Raw genomic sequence first — 22,501 nt, forward strand, 5'->3', positions numbered from 1 at the left:
ATTAAATTGGAGTAAAAGGAAGTCATGTGAAGCACACATCAGCTCGTTTTATATGAAAATGTATTCCCACGGAAGTTGTGCATTCGTATAAGTAGCCTATAGCGGGGAAAGATAGAACTACCCTAAGACGAACACTTGAACAAAGCAATCTGTTTGTCATTTACCTTTATATCTTTCATTTTTAGTGTACGTTAAGCTTCTCATCCCTCTAACTCGCCCTCTTTCTCTTTTAGTTTCAATGATTAAATGCTATCAATTCCTTAATTTGCAATACCTTACGTTAGAATTATTTACTTTTTTTGCACTTAGATTTAATTACAAAAATTGCAAAATTCCGACAGCATACAGTACTCCACGAGAAATTAATGTCAGAAAGAACTCGCTATTTGATAAAACCCGAGTTAGACTTTCTGCACTTCTACGCTTTCAGTTCGTATTTATTTAGAATTGCGATTATCCGTAAATTGGGATATGGTTCAAATGTTTTGAATGCATTTTTCAGAAATATTTATTCGCATTCAAATACATTCTATGATATATTATCGTCACCAAAAATCAGCACATTGATGCAAATAATACAAAGAAAGATTGTAAATAGCTATGTTCATCCTGTAGTAGTAAAATCTTTCTTTGTTGTATTACTGTAAGAAAAGCAAGTACTGTTTGATGGTATTGATAGTGGCCAGTTCAGACGATTCAGTGTGAATGGAGGGACGGGGGGGGGGGGGGACCGGACTTGATGTACGTGTTTCGTTCATGTCTATTTGGCATTGCATTATTTAGATTCCAATGCAAAAATGGAATCTCCGGAACTTGATAGACATTTCCGTTTCCACATGCAAACCTGATGTTCGCATTTTTATCTCATTGTTAGTGAAACAGTATACTTATTTGTTTGCAAGATTGGTGTAAGCAGCTGAAAAATATAGACTTCTTCGCAGCACTGACGCCATTAAACTACCACATATTATAATAACTTAATTTTGAACGTCTGTCATTGGCATGTTATTACTTGGACTAATATGACAGTTATTTTCATGTAGATACTCGTCGTCAGTATAAACACTTATGTTTCAATCTGTAATTTCTTCGGAAAAAATAAATAATTGAAACTATTAAATTAATATCATTTATTGTGCATATAACACAAGGCAATTCATGTAATCAAGATACATACACATACTTCGAAAACTATGCTCTCTATAAGTTTTAAATATTATTCAACCAATATTCCAGCAATATCGCTATTTTTAATGTAAAAAAATTCAAAAATAATGTGATTTTTTGAAAAAATATTAAATTAATTCATTTACATTTTTAAATTATGTGCTTTGCCTTCTGTTTGTAAATATGTCTGAGCATGTGCCTTGTCGTCTTTTTTGACATATATATGTGCATTTTCTGTACTATTTCTGTACAGAACGCGTTTCATAGCCACGCGTTAAAAGATCAGTAAAGCATTATTATTATTACTATCATGACCATTATGATTATTACTCTCTAGTATCATTAATATTTTTGTTATTATTATTATCATTAAATAAATTTAACATACGGCTTATTATTAGGGAAACTATCAATTTTTGGATGTACGTTTTTAGAAGGAATACGGATGAGCATTTTGTTCCATTAAAATGTCTAAACCAAGCAGGGCCGTAACTAGACTTTTGTTTCGGGGGGGGGGGGGGGTTACCATACACATTTTTTGAAACATTTATATGGTCTATCAAATTTGGTTTCATGTGTATTCTATTGATTTTTGTTACAATAGAGTATATAAATGGATGGAGGGGATGTTCTTACAAAACGCCATTTTGTACATAGTAAATGAATTTCTCAATAACTGTCATAAATTACCATAAACACGCAATGAGTTTGTACAATTTTTCAGTCATACTAATTTCATTTCGTAAATAAAATTGAAATATTAATTATAACAACAATATTGTTTTTTTTCACCAAAATATGAATAAATAAAAAATAAATAAATAAATAATGGAAAGCATTTCTTTGGATGAAAAATTTTGGAGGGGGTTTGAACCCTATGAAACATTCCCTTGCATACGACCCTGAAACCAAGTAATGTTTTATGTTGCGATGGATTAATATTCTATTTCCATTTATTCTGTTTAATTTAAAAGTGTCCTCTTTCTGAGGAAAAGGTTCATTTCGACATCATGTGGACGCCATCGATTGAACTGTGGCGCCATACAAAGAATAAAATTCTCAGTGGATGTACTCAGCATCCAGAAATGCCTTCTTTGTAACGGATCAAAGACCTACTCTAAGAAGACAAGCTCAATTGTCGGACATGTTTGTTCTCAAGAAAGATAAAACGATTAATTCGTTTACTTTCATAAATACTGAGTTTAAAGGTCTACTCAAAACATATTCTACAATTGGGTAGTTTCTTTCAGTCAAAAGTTCTGCTTTCAGTCCTTGTAATTAAGAGAACGCGAAAAAAAAAAAAAAAAACTTGGAGCCAGAAAATATTTTAATTTTTTAAGTATTTTTTTTTAATGTCAGATTTTTGATACAAGCTATGAACTCGTGGGACGTCACAATGGGGTTATTTCCTTAAGTCAAAAGAAATACTTATAGTCACTGAAATTGATAGAATTAGCAAAAGAAAAAAAAAAAAAACATGGAGCTGGAGAAAAACTTGTATTTTCCCAACCCTTAATTTTTAATTATTTTTTTTTCAAATGTCCGATTTTGAAAATAAGAGCGTGGTCTAAGTAGAAGAGAAGTGGCAAATGATGTACATTGGCTCATCTCCAATGGCGGGCTGAATGCTTACGCTTGCTGTCTACCGCGTTTGCAGGTTATGACAATTCAGTAGCGAATTAAATATTGCGCTCTAGGACTGCTTTCATCGTTGCCAGTACACATGAGTGAAAATGCGAATAAAATATTGCGCTCTGTGCTATTTGCTTTTTTTTTTTTTTTTTGTAAAAGGGAGTAAAAAGTTATTGTATTCGCAAAAAAAATTTCACTTAAAAATCGACCTTAATTTTTATTTTGCTGACCCCGAATGAATGTTGAGTTCTTTTTTTCGACACGACCACACGTGGATAAGTGCCTAAAAACGTATAGACAAGTGAAATAACCATTTTGACGATTCCCGAGAAAAAAACAACGAGTTTTCTCGTGATGTCTGTATGTAGGTACGTATGTGTGTATGTGCGTATGTATGTCGCATAACTCAAGAACGGAATGTCTAAAATGTTGAAATTCGGTACGTAGACTCCTAGTGCGGTCTAGTTGTGCACCTTCCATTTTGGTTGCATTCGGATGCTCCAGAGAGGGTTTTTTTCCCCTTTTTTTGGGGGGGGAAATCTTTGTTTATTTCGGTGTAAACTCAAGTGTTGTTATAATTTGGCAGACGCTTGGCGATATATCACCAGTCTTATGCTCGCCAACATTTGTCGCCAACTTAGTGACAAATTTGGTGTTTTTTCATTTTTAAAAAAAATTTGAATTTTTTTTATTTAATTTTTAAATCTGGTTTCAATTTGGCCACTGTTGGTGATATTTAGAGAGTAAACTATTGAATCACATTAAAACTGCCAATAATGAGAAAATGACATTTGCGCACATAAGCTCGTTTAAAACAGGAAGCAGAGTTACGAATAAATATTCTCAAGCTATTTGAATAATCTTCGGAAAGATATTGAGATTCAAAAATCTTCTGCGATAAAGCAAATGACTTTTAAGTACAATTTCTTCACCTACGTAGTGATTGTAATAACGAATACCGGTATTTCGAGTGATTTTGCGATTTCGAAATACCGGTCCAGTCACCGAACGTGGCTTTCGGGGTTTAGTGGAAGAAGCGGGCAAGGAGAATAACTCCCTATTTCTTTTTATAAATATGGTTGTAATTATTATTCTTTTATTCATTTTTTCTAAGGAAAACGTAATGAAAAAAATAGGCAAAATTATGTGAGGATGGATGAAACATTTTCTTGAACTGGTGCCGATATCCAGAACTACGTTTACAAGTCCTTGACAATTTTCAGTATTCTATTTCATGTATACCTTTGAAATTTTTTCATTTTGAATACATACAGACTTGTTAGAAAGACATTGTGGAAGGGCAATAGAACATTTGTGGCACTTATTCTGCAATATCATATTCCATAGTATAACACAAAACTTAGTAACACAAAGAAATGAAATACATTAAACATGCTAGAAGAAAGTTTTACTCTTCTGCATTAGATTAAAGGGAACTCCGATGGACAAATATGGCCGCCAAAAACTTGTTGTTCAACTCAGGCATCCAAAGGGGTCATATTCCCCATACAGCACACACACATACACATACATGTTTATCGGAGCCGTCGTTAATCTCCTTTCCCCATCGATCTCTGCAGATGTCTTCAGATAGACTTTGAAAATTTTTACAGAACAATTTGATTTTCCAAAGGAATCGGGTCTTACATGCATTTCAGATAATGATCGAAAAGTCGTTCGGTCATCGCTGAAATGTTTCAAGAATAATGCTTATTGTTGGTATCTTGCACAGTGGAATGGGATGAGAAAAATCGTTTTTAAACTGCAGTTTTTGCAGGCTGAATAGAAGATGGAGTAGAGGAAATCAGAAGGTAATGGACTAAACAAGAATTGGAAGAAAAACGTGCTTTATACTGTTGATTTATTATCGGAGTTGATAAGAAGAGCTATGTTTTCGGCATGAAAAAATGGTAAAATATTACAGTTTGGTTTGAGAAAGTATCAGAAAAGTTAGTCATTTGTTTTAGAGGATTGGTTTGGTTTGTTATGAACTAAGATTTGAAACATTGCCCAATACTTTAAATTTTTATTTTTATTTATGTAGTTTTTAATGAAGTAATTGCTATTTTAACCGTCTTACGTGTGTGCATTTTAAATAAAAATTAACCTTTTACTTTATGATATTAGACAGTTTTTATTTCTCTCTTTTATTTTTTTTTTTATTCTGCAACTTCAAAAATACAAAAATAATATATCACTAAAACTCTAAGAAACACTAATTTTTAAACTACTGCCGTTTTGGCGAATTTATGTTTATGAAAATGAAAGAAAAATGAGTACATAAAAAATCTTAGATAAAATTAATCTTCTTAAATTTTTTTATCTGATTAAAGCTACCAGAAAAAAAGGAACATTAGGAAAAAACTGAAAAGAAAAACGCATCTGTGTACAGCTTTTCCAAAGAATTAAAAAATACTATTTGTTAGTCTATTAGATAGCATGATAACGATTTTAACTACTTTATACTGGTTAGGTTTTTATGTTCCTTTAAATTTCAGCTACACCGGCTGTATCAAACAGATTTTTGACACCCTTGTTTCTTTTTACGTATCACCTTGATGGTTTTAATACTAGTAGCTTAAAATCTCGTAGGGTATTATAAATCCTTTTTAGTTTTAAATAATATCAATGTTTTCTATTTTTTAAAACTGTCTTGAGCAGAGGTTTTCAACTGAGGGGGCGGGGGGGGGGCACTCCCTTCTAGGCGTGCGTGGAAGAATTTTTAAGTAGGGTGCGAAGGTTATAAAGAAGAAAATCATAAATATAAAACTAACTTCTAAGTTTCATACAAAATGACAGCCCGGTTATCACATCCAGAGACAGCAGTTTTGTTCTTATTAGAACTCATCAGTTTGAATTTTTGAATAACCTATCAGTTTGTTTGCGCTCTCAGCTTCAATAAGATGACATCTGCCTCCATCTCGATTTTTCACTAATCCAGGCTGATGAGTTCTAATAAGAACGAAACTGCAGTCTCTGGATATGATAAACGGGCTGTTTGGTATAATGCATGCAGTTATGCTTTAGCCCTTGCTTAGAGGCGGTAACTTACTGCTAATTAACTATAAGTCTCTCAAAATTGTGGTCACATGTAGATATTTTCGACATAATCGCCTTTTTTCCAAGGTTTTTAGTACAATTTTCATTTGTATAAATTTAAGAATCTTGATTTTCCTCTTTGGCATTCTTAAAGTAGTCAAAAAATTGAAAAAGGCATTAAAAATAAACTTAGTGCTCTTTTTTTGACATTTACTTGCTCAAAAACTTGCCACGGACAATCATTGACAGACTTGTCATTGATGTTGTGAAATTGATTCGTTTTACATGCCATTTCTCCTAAATCCTTTATTATTCTCTATTGATTATACAAATCTGCAGTTCAGTCTTTTATAAGTACATGTTTTTTAATAACATCATGTTCAAAAACAGTTAATATGTAGTAATATTATATTTTGTGAGCAAACACACTAATATATATTTTCATTTAATAACCAGCTTAAGATTCAAAATCCGATTGTAGTAGGGGAACTTTGGGGAAAAGTAAAGTTACAAGTGAAATGATGAAATATTTTCTCTGCTTTTAGAACCATCTGTCTAGTAATAATTTAAATTTGTAGTAACACGTGTACTCTATCTAGTTAACAAACAATTACATTTTAAAATTAAAAAATGTGATAATACAAGCAGTTTTCAAATTATGATACTGATATTTTAATATTTTGTTAAGTAAAAAAATAATGTTATTAAATTAAAAAGTTCGTTTTATTAACATTTTAAATGTTTATTGACAAATACAAATATTTGGTGCAGTATTTTTTTTTTTTAATATTAAGTAAGTTTGTGTTCTAAATGCTCCGTACAGTTAGTCAAGTTGCTACGATGCAAAGTGGATGAGATAAAGTGAAATAGTCCATTTCATTTACTTATTCAATCTTTTATCAAATCATTTACGTGTTCATTTATTAATTAATTCAATTACATTCCTAAATTTAATAATTCTATTATTTATTCATTCACTTCTTTTCTTATTCATTCACCATTCTAACTGATTTACTTTTTCTCGCTTATTAGCCTATTTAGTAATTTAAGTATTTATTTCCTTTATATTTTTTTTTCATTCATTGTTTTATTGACTCATTTATTTGATCAAAATATCTTTAATAATCAAACAAAAAATTTTGTTAGAAAAATATTTTATTGTTCACTTTGCCCAAGAAAAAAAAACGCTCAAAAATTCTTACCTTTTTTTGGAGGTGCAAGTTTATTGTGAAAAATAAAAAATAATGTTTCAATGCAAGTTTTAATTACAAACATATTGTTCTTTCTTTATATACCGCAATTTTCAGACAAAATTTCCTACTTAAAGTAAGTTATCTTAACTATTTTACTTTGCCCCACATTCCCCTACTTTTTATTGACAACATATGGTGCTGGGAGGGGGAGGGAGTGTGACTTTATATGAGTGACCAAAGGGGAACGTAGAGCTTATAAGGTTGGAAAATCCTGGTCTAGAGTGCAGAATAGGCAACCAGGGAAATATAATAAATGGTGTTCATACAAAAAATTTAGGATGTTTTTCAGTTTTAATCATTATTTTATCAAGCATGTTCCCTGTTTTTACGATATTTGCTAAAGGCATGTAGATGGTGCAATATCGAAGTAAGAAATTGGAAGCTGTACAAGAACAAAACTGCCAGGTGCTTCGTGAATAGGGCTTTGAGAGTCAACCTCCTGAACCTTTAATTTTAACATATATTGGCTGATTCTAGTATGATAGTCTAGATATGTGTCCATTAAGGAGTGTTAGACAAAACCTTCATCCCACGGAGGCAAATTCTGGTCAAGCTAGTGCCTGGCGCAAAGTTGAAAATCGTCTAAATCTTCTCAGAACTACGAAAGTTGCGGACATGTAGCGAAGTTATACACTTCCGTACTTACGCAACGGAAAAAAATTAAAATGAGGATAAAAAAATTATAGTTTGAATTTTGAGATCTTAAATTTAAATTACGTTTATTGCAATCACGAATTGCGATAGCACCCTAGTCTTTGGATTTCTTGTTTCGACTAATAGCTTTCATCGCAACCATAATTTGAATTCAAGAAGTCAAAGTTCAAATAAATGCCAGAGGATGGATGCTGGATGTTCTGTGCTGAATGTTGTGTGCTGGATACTGTTTTCACGTAAAAAGGATTACATTAATTCGAGATGGTCGTTTATAAATAATTCGATTCCGAGACACATGAATGCCTGCATTCTAAGCATAGGAAAATAAAATCAAAGGACGGACGTCATTCAACGGTTAAATGAAAATAATAAGAAAGTCGTTATTGCTCAGAAGTTATGTGTTTTGATCTGAAGTAGTTTTTTTTTTCTTTTTAAAGAACTGTTCTTTTTCAGTGTGAGTGTTTCTAAACAAACATATTGCTCGCTATTGGAAGCTAAGGATATTTCAATAGGCGACATTTTACAACTGCATGACAAACCTTGTTTAAACCGTCACGTTTGCTTAAAAATCGTTATAAAAATCCTGCTAAAGTGCATTTGGCATCTTATCAAAATCGTCGCACTCATTTCTGATATTCAACCTAAGTCGTCTTTCACTTACTCAAAAATGTGTCATCGATGTCCAAATCTGGATCTCTATATTTGGAGCCCATCCATCTTGTGTTCAGGTCAGAACTCGTTGCATAATGTAATATCGCCAGAAACAAATCCCTCCAGGCATAAGGACAGGGAAAAAAAGATCTTGTAGGGATTAAAAGCTGTCGTCACTTCACCTGCTCTGCTTCCTAGGTCCACCCATTCTGATTGATGGCTCAAAAAGTAATGTTAGAGCAAGCGACGTAGTGAGGTAAAGAAATAACTGTCCATTCCCCCCCCCCCCCGAACCAGCTGCTTTTTGCAAAAGATAAAGTACTCTATTTTACTTTACTTAAAAATACAGATTTTATTAAATAAAAAAAATATGATGGAAGCAAATTTTTCGGTTCATTAAATGTAAATAAGTTGCAGTTTTTATAGTAATTTTTGATTGCAATATGCTCCTTAAAGGCTTATTTTGATTAAATACAGTCCAGCACACTTAATGGAGAAGCAAATTATACACATAAAATTAATCTAACAAACTAGATACAGTGGACACCGTTTAATTGAATCAGTGCTTAAATGAATCAGCCGCTTAAATGAATCAAATTGTCAAAAACAGAACAAAACCCAGCTTCATTGAACTAGCCGCTTTATTGCATCAGTCGCTTTATGGAATCAAAACTGTTTAGAATAAACGTGATTCATATAAGCGGCGGCCACTGTATTTCATTGTATGGAATTATACGAACAAATTAGTACGGTTTACTATATTGTAAAGCTATTACATTAAGCAGGATTTTTGAAACTGATATTCCAAAACGCGCGCTCGACTGTAATAACATTCAATGGTTTACTTTTGCTAAAGCGTAACATTACCATAAAAATTGCTAAAAGCACACTCTTAGACTTAAAGATAAATAGGTTAAAGAAATGATAATTGCAAATTGGTAATTATACAATTTTCCAAACAATAGTGGTTTCTCCAACGGCGTTGCATGTAGTATATATTTTAAAGAAGTCGCATGGCGGCAACTGACCAGGTTTTCAGTTTTTAAACAGATAAAGTCTTCTTTTTGCCACGGGAAGAATACAGTAGAAAACGTACTTTCTTAGTAAAACGTCATTAGTCCCTCTAATAAATAATTGGAATTATTTTAAACCTCGCATTGGGACAGCAATTACAGTCCCAAGGAAATGCCATCAGCCTCTCTAAAATCTATATTATGATAAAGGTAGCGATACATGAAAATCTCCATCAAAATAAAAATAGTATTCCGAAAAATCTTTATTAAATCGCAAATGTTAAGTTAAGCATACTATAACATAGTTAAAATTGCACAAAAAGCTTTAACAATTGTAGTCACATGTTTTGGTGTTACAAGCTTGTTTTTCAATGCAAAAAAGAGGAATAAATACGAGATGAAAAGATATTTGATAGAAAGTTTGTTGCTTAAGAATCGAAGGTACAAAAAAAAAAAAAAAATAAATAAATAAATAAAAACATGTGTCGATCATATTTTTGTTCTGATTTCCAGCAGAAGTACTTGATTAGTTGAACGGTTAGGCTAGAAAAATGTTGAATGTTTTTTTCTTTTTTTTTTACAAAATTGGTTTTTCAGTGAAATAATAATAATTGATTCGCTAAAAAACGAATTCGGACTTATCTTTACCCTTTGGAGAAAAACGTTTATTACAGTAGAGCAAAGTTGTATGAAATATTTTCTGATACTGATTTAAGAAAAGAATGCACGTTATTAATTGTTGTGAAATTAACCTGAAATTTCTATAAAACGTTCAAACACAGAATCAGAAAATCATCAGTATCGATAATCAGTATGAAAACATTCAAATGTTGCTATATCATTTACAAGAAACTCTCTGCAAATCTAGAGATATTTAAGGGTATTTTTTTATGGGTTTAAAGGTTTATTTTAAACTAGCGGTACTCGCACAGTTTTGAAAGAAGTAGAAAATTAAAAGGTCATTTGGTTCGCCTGTATATTAACAAATAATGGATGATGAATTTCTCTCCAATTTGCTATGTTCATTTGCTCGCCCATGGTTGCATATGGTAATTTGTTTGCTTGCCCACGTTATGGTAATCTGCTAGTCCACGTTACGATGATTTGTTCGTCCACGTTACGATGATTTGTTCGTCCACGTTACGATGATTTGTTCGTCCATGTTACGATAATTTGCTCGGTAAAATGTTCTTAAAATTAAAGTAGAAAAAAAAAACAAAATCGAATTTTTTAAAAATCGCTTCTAGGTGCTTTCCCCTGTTCTACGAACTAATTATGTGTCAAATTTCATGAAAATTGGCCGAACGGTCTAAGAGCTATGGACGTAACAGACATACAGAGACACAGACTTTGAGCTTTGTTATTAGAAAAGATGTATTTACATGGAGGTATATATTATGCACTTGTCAGAGATTCATTTTTTAAAATACGTCTCTAGCAAATACATAAATAAATACTTATATGCGTCATTCTCGAAAACTGATCTGAACAGATAGATAACATTATTGTTTTCTTAAGCTAACTTTTTGGGCAGAAATTAATCAACGCCACTGGGTTGTTGGCTTCCGAATACAATTCCACCAACATTCAATATTATTACATCCAAGCTTTGATTAATTCTTGAAAAGATAGGATTTTGTTTCACCTGCAGTAATTTCTGGAGATATAAAAATGCAAGAAAAATAAAAGAGTATTCGCGTGATTCATTTGAGTATCTGTAGTAATCGAATAAGAAACACACAGTCGGTAGAAAAAACACTTTAAAAACATTCTTGTAGCATTTAAGTTAACATGAAATAAGCCTCTACATAATATGTAGAGGCTAAACATATTCTCTTTTTTTTTTTTTAATGAAAAAAAGAAGTCATAGACATCATGAGTATGCTTTAAAAAATGTGTAAAACTATGCTGCAAAAAAGGTTTGTTTTAAAACATGTATTTTTTATTCAACAAGTTTCGAAGTAAGGAAAATGTGTTAAATTATTTCCTATGTTTGTGAGCTGTTTAAAGTAGTAAATTTTCATGTTTTAACTTTTTTCAAAGCTACTTAATTGAAATGCGTTGTACAAATCAAAATACAAAGAAACTTTACTGACTGTATTTCAAGAAGATAACTTAAATATTTAATACTATTTTTTTATTCATAACTACTAAATGAAAATGAAAAATATTTTTTCAATAAAAAAAGAAAATATTAACAATTTTCAAAGAGGGTTAGACGTAAGTTAAAATGTTGTTTTAAATTTAATGAAATTGTAAGAAACCCTTTTAGATCAAAATGTCATAAAATGATGTTAGTTAACTGTCGCGTTTCAATCTCCAACATAAATCATTTTCAACGAGCACATTTTAGCTCTTAGCCGAACTTCTACGGAAGTAGAGAGCTGTTAAACATTTTTTTTTTTGGCGAGAAAATTTTTTTTAGAAATCGAGTCGAAATCTTTAGGCAGTAGTAACCAAAAATTATCAATAAATTATCTTGTCAAGTTGCAGGAACACAGAAGCGTTCTCTTTCAGTACGAATGCTTATCAGGTTTTAATGAAAAAAGCGACTGGTTTTCGAGGTATTTTTTTCTCGATTTCAAGATGTATTTACTCTCTCTATAAGAAGACTTCCTTTGCGCTTCAAAAAAATCGAAGAAATCTTTGTCTGACAGTGAATAGTCCGTAATTGTTCAAAAACAACTAACATGAACCATAAACCATAGTTACAATATTTTATTGCCGTGATCAAGTAAACGGCAGCATCAGAATAAATGAGTTTTCGGCATGTTTGAAGAAACGTGCTTTGAATCCAATACTAACAGTAGAGAAATGTTGGAATTTGACGGGTTTCTTTCTTTCTTTTTCTTTTTTTTTTTGAGCAATCACGAGTGCTAATTGTTTTCATTTGACCACCCATGATGTTTGGTTTCTTTTTCAACCCCACCGTCCTCTGCAGGCGCGACTTCTCTCGGTAGCCGCTGGTCCTGGTCGGTGGATCCTACAGACACTCACGCTCATACACACTCACACACATCCACACACACGCCTTTACACACATCCACACACGCGCCTTTACACACATCCACACACGCGCCTTTACACATATACACACACGCCAATGTGTATACACACAGGTCTACGCACACACACAAGCCGTCACATACACAACTATGCACATGTAACCGCCCAAGAGGAGAGACAGGAACCGTTTCTAGAAACAAGTGAGTGGGGTAGTAACCAATGTGTAGGGTCGTGTCGCAACTCGTGATTGCGAAAAACATAATTTGAAATCAAAATTTCAAAATTCAAATTAATTTTGAAAATTCGAAAAAAAAATTTTTTTTTGTGCCTTTTTTCTAAAGTAACCAAATAGGCAAGGTTGTAAAGTAAAGCTATCGTAAAACAGATGACACGAGCGAAAAAAGGATGAAGAATGAAAAATTTGCTGCTACTTCTCTGTACCTGCCCTTTGCAGTATAAAATATAACTCGCCATAGATTATGCACTGCTACGATATCACTGTCTAGTATGGGAATGATTAAAAGACGTTTGATCTTTCTCGAGTTCATTTCTACTTGCAGGGAAAGGAGTAATTTCCACTATCAAGAGAAAGTTGATATTTGTCGTAGTACGTTATTAATACTTACTGATTTATCACTCTTACTTCAACAATTGGTATAATTTTAGTTACCTAAACAAGGACTACACTGAATACTACGTTTTATAGAACTTACCTCACATTATTGGCGTTCGAACTTAAAGAGCTCGTATTTGCAAACTGCAAGTCTGATATTTGCATTTACGCGTATTCAGTATTGTCGCACACTTGATACACATGGGTGTCTTGAATTAAAACTTTTGAGAGGATAAAAATTCTCAATTTGCCGAACGGAACTCCAAATGCCGTCAAATGATGATACTTTTGCGGAACAGTGCTTTAAAAATGCCGAATGATTGTAATGTTGTCAAATCGTCAGACAATATTTGACAAAAAAGGAAATTTTTGGAAGGTCATAATGACCTCTCATGACCTCCCATCGGGCCCCTGTTGATACACATTTTACTAATGCAGTAAAACCTGTAAAGTTGACTACCTTTGTAAGTTGACCACTTGTCTATTTTGACCGCTTTTGTCAGAAACGGAATTAGTCCTATCTTATATAATGAAAGAAAACCTCTGTAACATGACCAACTCTCTCTCTTGACCACCTGTCTATCTTGACCACTAATATACACCAGCTTTGGTTTGGAGTATTGTAAAAAACCCTTTGTAAGTTGACTACTAGGCAAAAGCATTAGATTGTACTAAAGGTTTCATCAGTTATGCCTCAAATAAGTAACCAGACATTTTAGAAAATCCTATGAATATGTTTCCATCGAAAAACATTGTGCTGATGTTAGGTCCCAGAAAATGCGCTAAACTTCAATAAGGAGTTATTTTGTTGAAAAGTAGATTACCATGGCTACAAATGTTCAAGAAAAAATCAAATGAAGAATTTGAGTAACTTTTAACTTATTAATTTTTAGGAATTGTTAATATCAAGTAAGTTGTTTTTCATTAGTAATGAGGCTTTTTTTTTTTTTGATCAATTCACAGACATTTTAAATTTGTATGATACTTTACGAGTCATTCTAGTAAATAATCTCTAAAAAAATTTAAACAAATTTTTTTCTTATTGTTTTAAAGTAATGTTAAACAACGAAAGTGAGTTGAAAGTATTCCAATTTGTTAAAAATGCATGCATGGGACAAGAAATGACAAAAAAAGAAGGTTTTTATTACTACCCTCTATAAGTTGACCACCTCTATAAGTTGACCACCAAAGTGCTGCTCCGCAAGTGCTCAACTTACACAGGTTTTATTGTAGTATAATGATTTTTCAGTTTTATTTTTGCTGACAATTACTTCCTTCCCTTTAATTTTCCAAAAATCTTTTGTCAGACAAAAATTAAATGTTGCTTGAATATTTTCCTTAATTTAGTTTGCACTAAACAAAAAACATACTTTCCAAACTAGGGCTTAAATGCTTAAGTACATTAAATGAGGAACCGAAGATACATTCATTAGAAGGGTTTAGAAAGAGTATATATTTCCTAATTAATCTTAGTGAAATTGCCTATCTTCTTAATTAAGAAACAAGAAAAGTCTTCTCTTTTTTATGCTCCTTTAGATTTGAAGATATGAAAAAGTCTAATTAACTGACAAATTGCAAATAGGCATACCCGATGAAGTTTTCGAGATTTAGGGATTTCAAATGATTATTACGGGCCTGATTTTGTGTCGTTTTTCAAAAAGAAAAAAAGTGTAATCTTGGACTTTTCTAAGAGTAACGAAAAATAACAATTTAAATCTTTGCGTGGCGAGATTTGTTTTTAAATAATTTTCCGCTATAAATATTTTCCGAGATTTTATCACATTTCGAAGAAAGAACAGTTTATTCAACAATTGTTAAACCATTGAGATAAAGTTGGTGACGCTCAATAAATGTTTTTTTTTTTTTTTTAAATTCTTTCTTTAACTTTTACATTTAATTTTCAGAACACAAAATAAACGTTCTTTTTTGTAGAATAAAAAGCTTTCTCTTGATGATATATACAAATATACATATGAAAATGGTTGAATGTTTGTCTGTGTGCGTGTATTCACATAGTCTGTGTTCAAACACAGTTCTTTACCAAATTTGGCACACAGGATCTTTGATGCTCAGGAATTCACATAAGGGGAGGAAGTTGCACTCATGTCGGCGGGGGGGGGGGGGGTCCCCCAGAAAATACGTAATATTTACGCCTATTAATAACAACGACTGAATTTTCGGAACTTTAAAAGCATTTAAAGAGGTCTCAATTTAGATGCTGTATAATGAAATTGCTCTTTTTCACTAGTTGACGGTAAATTAATGCTATTTTCATTTATTTAAGCCTAAGTGTTGAACATTACAATTTTTTTATTTTCGAGGTAGAACGTGAAATGCAGCTAGTAAATTATAAATATTGAGAACCTCTTATAACTTACAAACAATAGAAATTATCATTAATAAATTTAATTGTTGCTCTTTTTAAGTGTGAAATTCGGAAATGTACAACTTAAGTTTTATTGCTTTATTTAATTTGTAATTATTAATGGTGTGTGAATGACTGCCTAGTTAACACAATTCGCTTCATAGACGTTTAAAAATGGCTTTCAACGTTGTGATTACTATTTTAAAACGTTTATGAACAATTCAAACCTTACGTGTACTACCTGTTTCGTAACATCCTTCACAGATTGTAATAAATATAATTGCAAATTTCAAGCAAGAGCGCAATGCTTTCCCCATTGTTTTACCTATTTAATTGTTTTATGCAAACTGTTATTGTTTTATGCAGAACATACAAATCAGAACCCTATTTTAATATCTGAAGATCGAAACAAAGGGAACTCCAACAGAACAATAAAAAATCACATTACATAGGTGTAAAATATCTACGATATGTGTAGTCAGCACTATTGCGCAAGCGTTAACTCATAAAAATGTTTCCAACTAACGTTAGATATCTTACTTACCAAACTTATATATGAAATACTATACCATATAAATAATTCAAAATAAACTTATTAAGCTTTCGCTAAACGTCGCGCAAGGCTATGGTTTCGGTAATAGTATTTACTAACATAAACTGCTGATAAAACGTTAACAAGTCTTAGGATGCTAATATCATAAGGTTTTCGAAATCGCCAGATATCAAGAACTGATTTTCCCTCTATTGTTACATACTCCCTTCGGGAGATATTGTTACATACGAGGGGACGGTTTGAACTTGTTTTTCCGGAAGAAATAAAACATGCTCTTATATATATATATATCTAGAGCAATGAATCCATGGTGCAGGTCTAATTTTTCGCAACTTTCTCGCTTTTGAGATATACACGATTGTAATATAGCATGTGCGATGCTTGTCCGTTCAATTTAGTTTAATTTTAAACTAAGACAAATAGCATCTTACATTAAATTTCCGTTTTTTATTTACACTTTTTACAGTGCCGCTTCTCGGCTAGAAAAACTAATTGAATAAAATGATTGGATATTTCTCCTTCTTTAGAAAAAAATATAATTGTCTTGAATTGAATCTAGAATTAAGAAGAATTGTCCTCTGATTTTCCAAAAAAATGAAAATTAAACGTTACTTTCTGGTATCCTTCCAGTTCGTTGAATATTTTTAGAAATATGCTGTTGATGAGTCTGTCCTCTTGCTTTGCATGTTGGGTTTCAATGGTGTTACTCTCAGGATCTAGAAAATGTTCATGCACGTTTTAAATGTTAGTACTAAATTGGGACTACTTTAAATATACATGAACACCAAATTTATAGGCCTGCTTTATAGGAATATTTCTATTGCATCAGGTAGAAAAAAAAGAGCCTTGTAAATGGGTTAAACAATGCATTTTTTTAAAACCCCATGTTTCTGTGTCGAAGGAAAAAAACCTCTTCAATTCCATTTCAAAATGTATTCTTACTAAAGGTATGCTAAGAACTTTGACCAATTACTTTGAAAAACTAAAAGTCACTAGGCGCAAATGGAAATATTCGGGGTCTATTAACAATGTTAGCGTGAGGAACTGACTCTAGAGAATCAATTTCAGCAACTTATAATATAAGCTCTTGATTCTCCATCTGTATTAATTAACGACAGTGTAAGCGTGCTTCATTTTCGCTACTCAGAAAGTCATTCAGTTCGCTATACTCAATTTAAGCCAATTGTCTCTTCCGAACGTTTGGATAAAGTCTCAGCGAGCTCGATGTCAATTTCGTTAAAAACTCATTATATTCTTCCCGAAGTGAATTAATTGCTTCAATACGTCTTTCATTCATCTATAATGAATATCAGTTTGGCGACTGTAAAGCGTGGTACCTGAAACAGATTCCAGAAAATCTACATAATGTAATTAACATGTTCATATCACACTACTTCTAATTGATGCTAATGGAAGACAAAATGGAATGCATAACTACAAATGACAAGTGACCTTTTTACACGACTTTAGTAACATTTACCAATTTGTAATAATAGAAAAAATCAGACGTTAGAGTTACAAAACTCTATTGTTTTCCAAATATATATACAGTAAAACCTGTGTAAGTTGACCACTTGCGGTGCAGCACTTTGGTGGTCAACTTAGACAGGTGGTCAACTTATAAAGGGTAGTAATGAAAACTTTTTTTTTTTTTTTAATCATTTCTTGTCCCATGCATTTTAACTAATTGGAATACTTTAAACTCACTTTCAATGTTTAACATTACTTTAAAACAATAAGAAAAAATTTTGTTTAAATATTTTTATAGATTATTTACCAGAATGACTCATAAAGTATCATACAAATTTAAAATTTCTGTGAATCAATCAAAAAAAAAAAAAAAAATGCCTCATTACCAATGAAAAGCAACTTACATGATATTAACAATTCCTAAAAATTCATAAGTCGAAAGTAACTCAAATTCTTCATTTGATTTTTTTCTTGAACATTTGTAACCATGGTAATTTACTTTTCAACAAAATAACTCCTTATTGAAGTTCGGCGCATTTTCTGGGACCTAACATCAACCCAATGTTTTTCGATGGAAACATAAATAATCATAGGATTTTCTAAAATGTCTGCTTATTTATTTGAGGCATAACTGATGAAACCTCTAGTACAATCTAAGCCTAGTGGTCAACTTACAAAGGGTTTTTTACAATACTCCAAACCAAAACTGGTGTATATTAGTGGTCAAGATAGACATGTGGTCAAGATAGAGAGGTGGTCAAGTTACAGAGGTTTTCCTTCATTATATAAGATAGGACTAATTCCGTTCTTGACAAAAGCGGTCAACTTAGACAAGTGGTCATTTTACAAAGGTGGTCAACTTTACAGGTTTTACTGTATATATATATATATATATATATATATATATATATATATATATATATATATATATATATATATATATATATATATATATATATATATATACATATATATATATAAAAATTTTGTTAAAGTTACAGTACAATTTTTCTCCGTGCATGGGAGACACGTTTGGAACACTTTAGCTCAGGCAAAGTGTTCACATGTACACTAAAATGTGCTCCAAATGTACTCCGTTAAAAGAAAGTGCTCTAAAATGTGCTTCGAATGTGTCTTACTCAGGGCATTTGCAAAATTTAAACTTTTAAGAAATCAATTGTGTAAAGTTTTTGAGATTAGATTAGGGACACATTCGGGAATACTTAATTAATCATGACTTTTTTTCGATCAAATTTAATTTAACAGCTTTGTTTTACAACCAGTCAATGATTGAAATCATTTGTGTTGTGTTCTTTCTTGATTAACATTGTTCCTCTAATTCAGAAGCAGAATAGATGTAAAGATATAAAGAAAGAATGGTTACAAATTATACTATAACAAGTAACTTGTGGTTCATAATCATTCTAGTACTCCATAAACTGTTTTTTCTTATACATCCTCGTCAAAATGGTTTTTAAAAAACAATCAGATTGGTGAATTTAAAAACAAATAAAAAATAATTAAAGTAATAAACAGATAATTTTTTTTAAACCTAAACTGGACCCTGCACTATTGAGTTACAGTGTAAACACATTTTCTCACAAAAAAAGTATTGAGTTTTCCATTTTGCCATAAAGTAGTTTTAAAATGCGGTTTGCATTTCTTTCCCCCTTTTTTTTCTTCTTTTCATTGTTATTTCATAATTACATGATGAAACATTGGATTTATTATTCTAAAATTGTAATTTATTAGGTAAAAATAGAAGTATTGGTTTCGATTTAACATTTGCAAATTATTTAAGTATGAGTCAATTTTTAAAAAAAGTCAGTAAAATTTCGTTTTATTGTTTGAAGAGGAGGTAGATTCTAATGTTAAACAAAAATATTTTCTTGCATAGAAATTTACTGCTTTGATTTAGCACTATAGAGTGTGATGAAACGAATTTAATTCGATCGAAGTGGCCAATCAGTAACATTTAGAGTATATGAAGTGGAAGACAAACACAAGGATAAAGAAAAGAAAAAATAGAACATAAAATGAGGAAGAATCACTTCGTCACCACCAAATGTAAAAATAGATTTTGAGAACAAGAATTGCCATATCAAACATCGTGTCTTAATTTATCGGAATTAATTTAAAGCAGCAAATAACATCCGATGGTCCAGCATATATAACACTCAACTCAATTTAAAAGCAGTTTTAACAAATTAAAGAAAATTTATTGATACACTGATTTTCCTTATTTAATATTTTGATCAACCTAATTAAAATGAATATTTTGAAGTTTTTTCTTTTATTCATTTTTTTTCCCTTAATAAAACTACATACTCCGCTGTAATTATTGAAACTTCAATAAGTTTAAAGTTTTTTTGACCGATTAAAGACCAGCAATATTTTTTAAACTAATGCATAATAGAAAACACAAACACATCAATTCTTTTCACATTTAAATTTTTAAATATCTTGAAGACTTTTAAATTTGAAATTCTGGAAAAAAAAATAAAACTACTTAATTAATTTTATTATCTTCCACATATTCAACAATTGAATAATTCTCGGAAATATCAACTTGTCACCCATGCGCAATTTGCTTTAATTATTCCCTCAACTCTCGTAAAAATTTGCGTCAATCTCAGTTCTGCCGAGTATCTCTTTAGCGGTTACCAGTTAATATGCTTACTATTAATCTCGTTGAAAACTCATTATCTTGAAAAACAAATTAGTTGCTTCAATTTGCGACATACGTCGGACAAATAACTTTTTTTTTTGTTTCCATTCTGACTGAAAAATAATCTTAAGAAGATTATTTTTTCGACTAAAGGGCTCATCTTACTAGAAACTCGAGGTAAGGCATTAAGTTTTCAAAAGCTTTGGTTCAAAAAATAAATTAAATTTGTAGAACTAAAGTTTGTAATACCATAAGAAAAAGAATGCAGCTTATGTTCTGCACAATAGGGTTGTTTCCTTCAGTCAAAAGTACTATTTTTAGTATCTGAAATTGATATAATGAGTAAAAAAAATAACATGGACCCAGAAAATAGTTGCACCTTCCCAACAGTTATTTTTTAAGTATTTTTTTTAAAAATGTCCGATTTTGAAAACAAGGCGTGGTCTTTATGACGTCATAAATGATGCGATTTGGCGCATCCTTCTACCACGTTTCCACGTTATGATAATCAAGAAGCGAATTAAATATTGCGCTCTACGCTTGCTATCAACCATACCGTTGCCAATACACGTGAATAAAGATGCGAATTAAATATTTTTCTCTGTGAATGGCAACACTGACTGGCATTTCATCATTTGTGATGTCACACGACAGAAGTGTAAATGAAAGCGCACCGATTCAAGTATTTTTTTTAATTATTAAACTTAAACAAATTATTTAAAAAAATGGTCAGATCCTATGTTTTTAAGCATGCTGTTTCAGAAAAAGAAAAAAAAAAACTTTTAAAATTTTGGAAACGACCTCATTATGCTTGCGTACAAGTTTTGCGTTCATTTATACAGGGTGTCTCTTTTCAACGATTCAAATCTCTTAAGAAGGGAGGGATGCATTCTAACGACTTGAAATTTTAAATTAATGCGGGGTCGGAAATTCTTTCGTAAAGCGGTATTGTAGACAGAAGTACCATAAAGAAAATAGACCGCAAGTGAAAAATATTTTCTATAGTGCATGTAAAAAATTCAATGGGTACATGGGTCCAAGCTGCGTTCGAAGTTCTTTCAACAGGTTACAATGCACACCTCACATCTTCGGTGCACTTAACTGCGAACAGTCTTGAATACTCCTGGCATATCTCAAATTTCTCTAGCCGGGAAAGCATTTCCATTCCCGCATAGATTTTCGGTTTTTCAGGATTCATTCTACCCCTCTTAGATTTTTCTAAAACGTTTAACAGAGACACACCTGTTAATCCTCTGTCGTTCAATGAAGCAGTGATTCTCAACCTGTGGTCCGCGAGCAGCTAGTGAAAAATCAACCCTTATCATGTTTATAACTGAATTAAACTTATTAAAAAAAAAACATTTGGATTCACCTTATTTCATTTAACATAGTAGCGAGTAACAGCGAGTCGACACTGATATTGAAGTAATATAATTTGTTATTCATAACTATCTTGAAGTTTCGAAGCTCAATAATAAAAGCTATAGGAAAAATACATCAAAAAGAACGTTTCTAGGTATACGAAATGCGCGTAGATTCTGCGCTTAGAACGTAAATCTCACATTGCCTTTCTTGTTTTTTTTTTTTTTTTTCTTTTCTCAAATCGAGAATCAAGCACCATTTTACTGAACTTTTGTTCTCTATTCAGAGCTTTAAAGTACTAAGATTTTGTAATTTTTAAAAATTTTTGAAAACCCATTAATTACAACCCAGATATACAAATGATTACAAAATAAAATTTTTGAATTCTTTTCCTAGCGAGTTTTGGTTTTGGGACAGAGTTATTTACCTCCTAGGTACTGAAGTTAAAATTGCTTTACATATTTTGAAGAAGTGATATATGGAAACCCTTGGTCACACGACCTGCATCAAAGAGATATTCCAGTTCTTACCACGCTGTACTCAGCATGGCACAGTCAACGCTACTGATAGTACATGTTATCCTTGTGGTGGGGTAAAAGATCATGTTTTTTTTTTACTTTTGGCAATGTGAAATGCACAACTACATAAATGTGCAATAAAAGCCGTGGGAATTCACTGTTTACTATAAAAAACATTTTCAATTTTAGTGCACATGTTAGTTAAGGTTGTAGTGTAGTATGAGCATCAAACCAGTAAACGTGCATTATATTTATGTTTTTTTAATTATTAATAAATACGTGATGAAAATGAAGATCGCAAACTGCTTCAAATTCTGTAAGGTTCAGAAATACTGAAACTATAAGGTTAATTCTGGATCTCCTTGGTGAAATGAAACAAAACTAACCACTAAGGGACGAGACCCAAAGCGTTTAATATATTTTGTAATTTATGAACTCAAATGACGAATTGCGCAAACTATAGTCCAGGTGCAGAAACAGGTAAAAAAGTATGATATCTTTTTTTTTTTTTAGCATCAAGAGATTTTACTTCAGCTC

The sequence above is a fragment of the Uloborus diversus genome, chromosome 4 (genome assembly GCF_026930045.1).
Source record: "Uloborus diversus isolate 005 chromosome 4, Udiv.v.3.1, whole genome shotgun sequence".
Classification (NCBI taxonomy): domain Eukaryota; kingdom Metazoa; phylum Arthropoda; class Arachnida; order Araneae; family Uloboridae; genus Uloborus; species Uloborus diversus.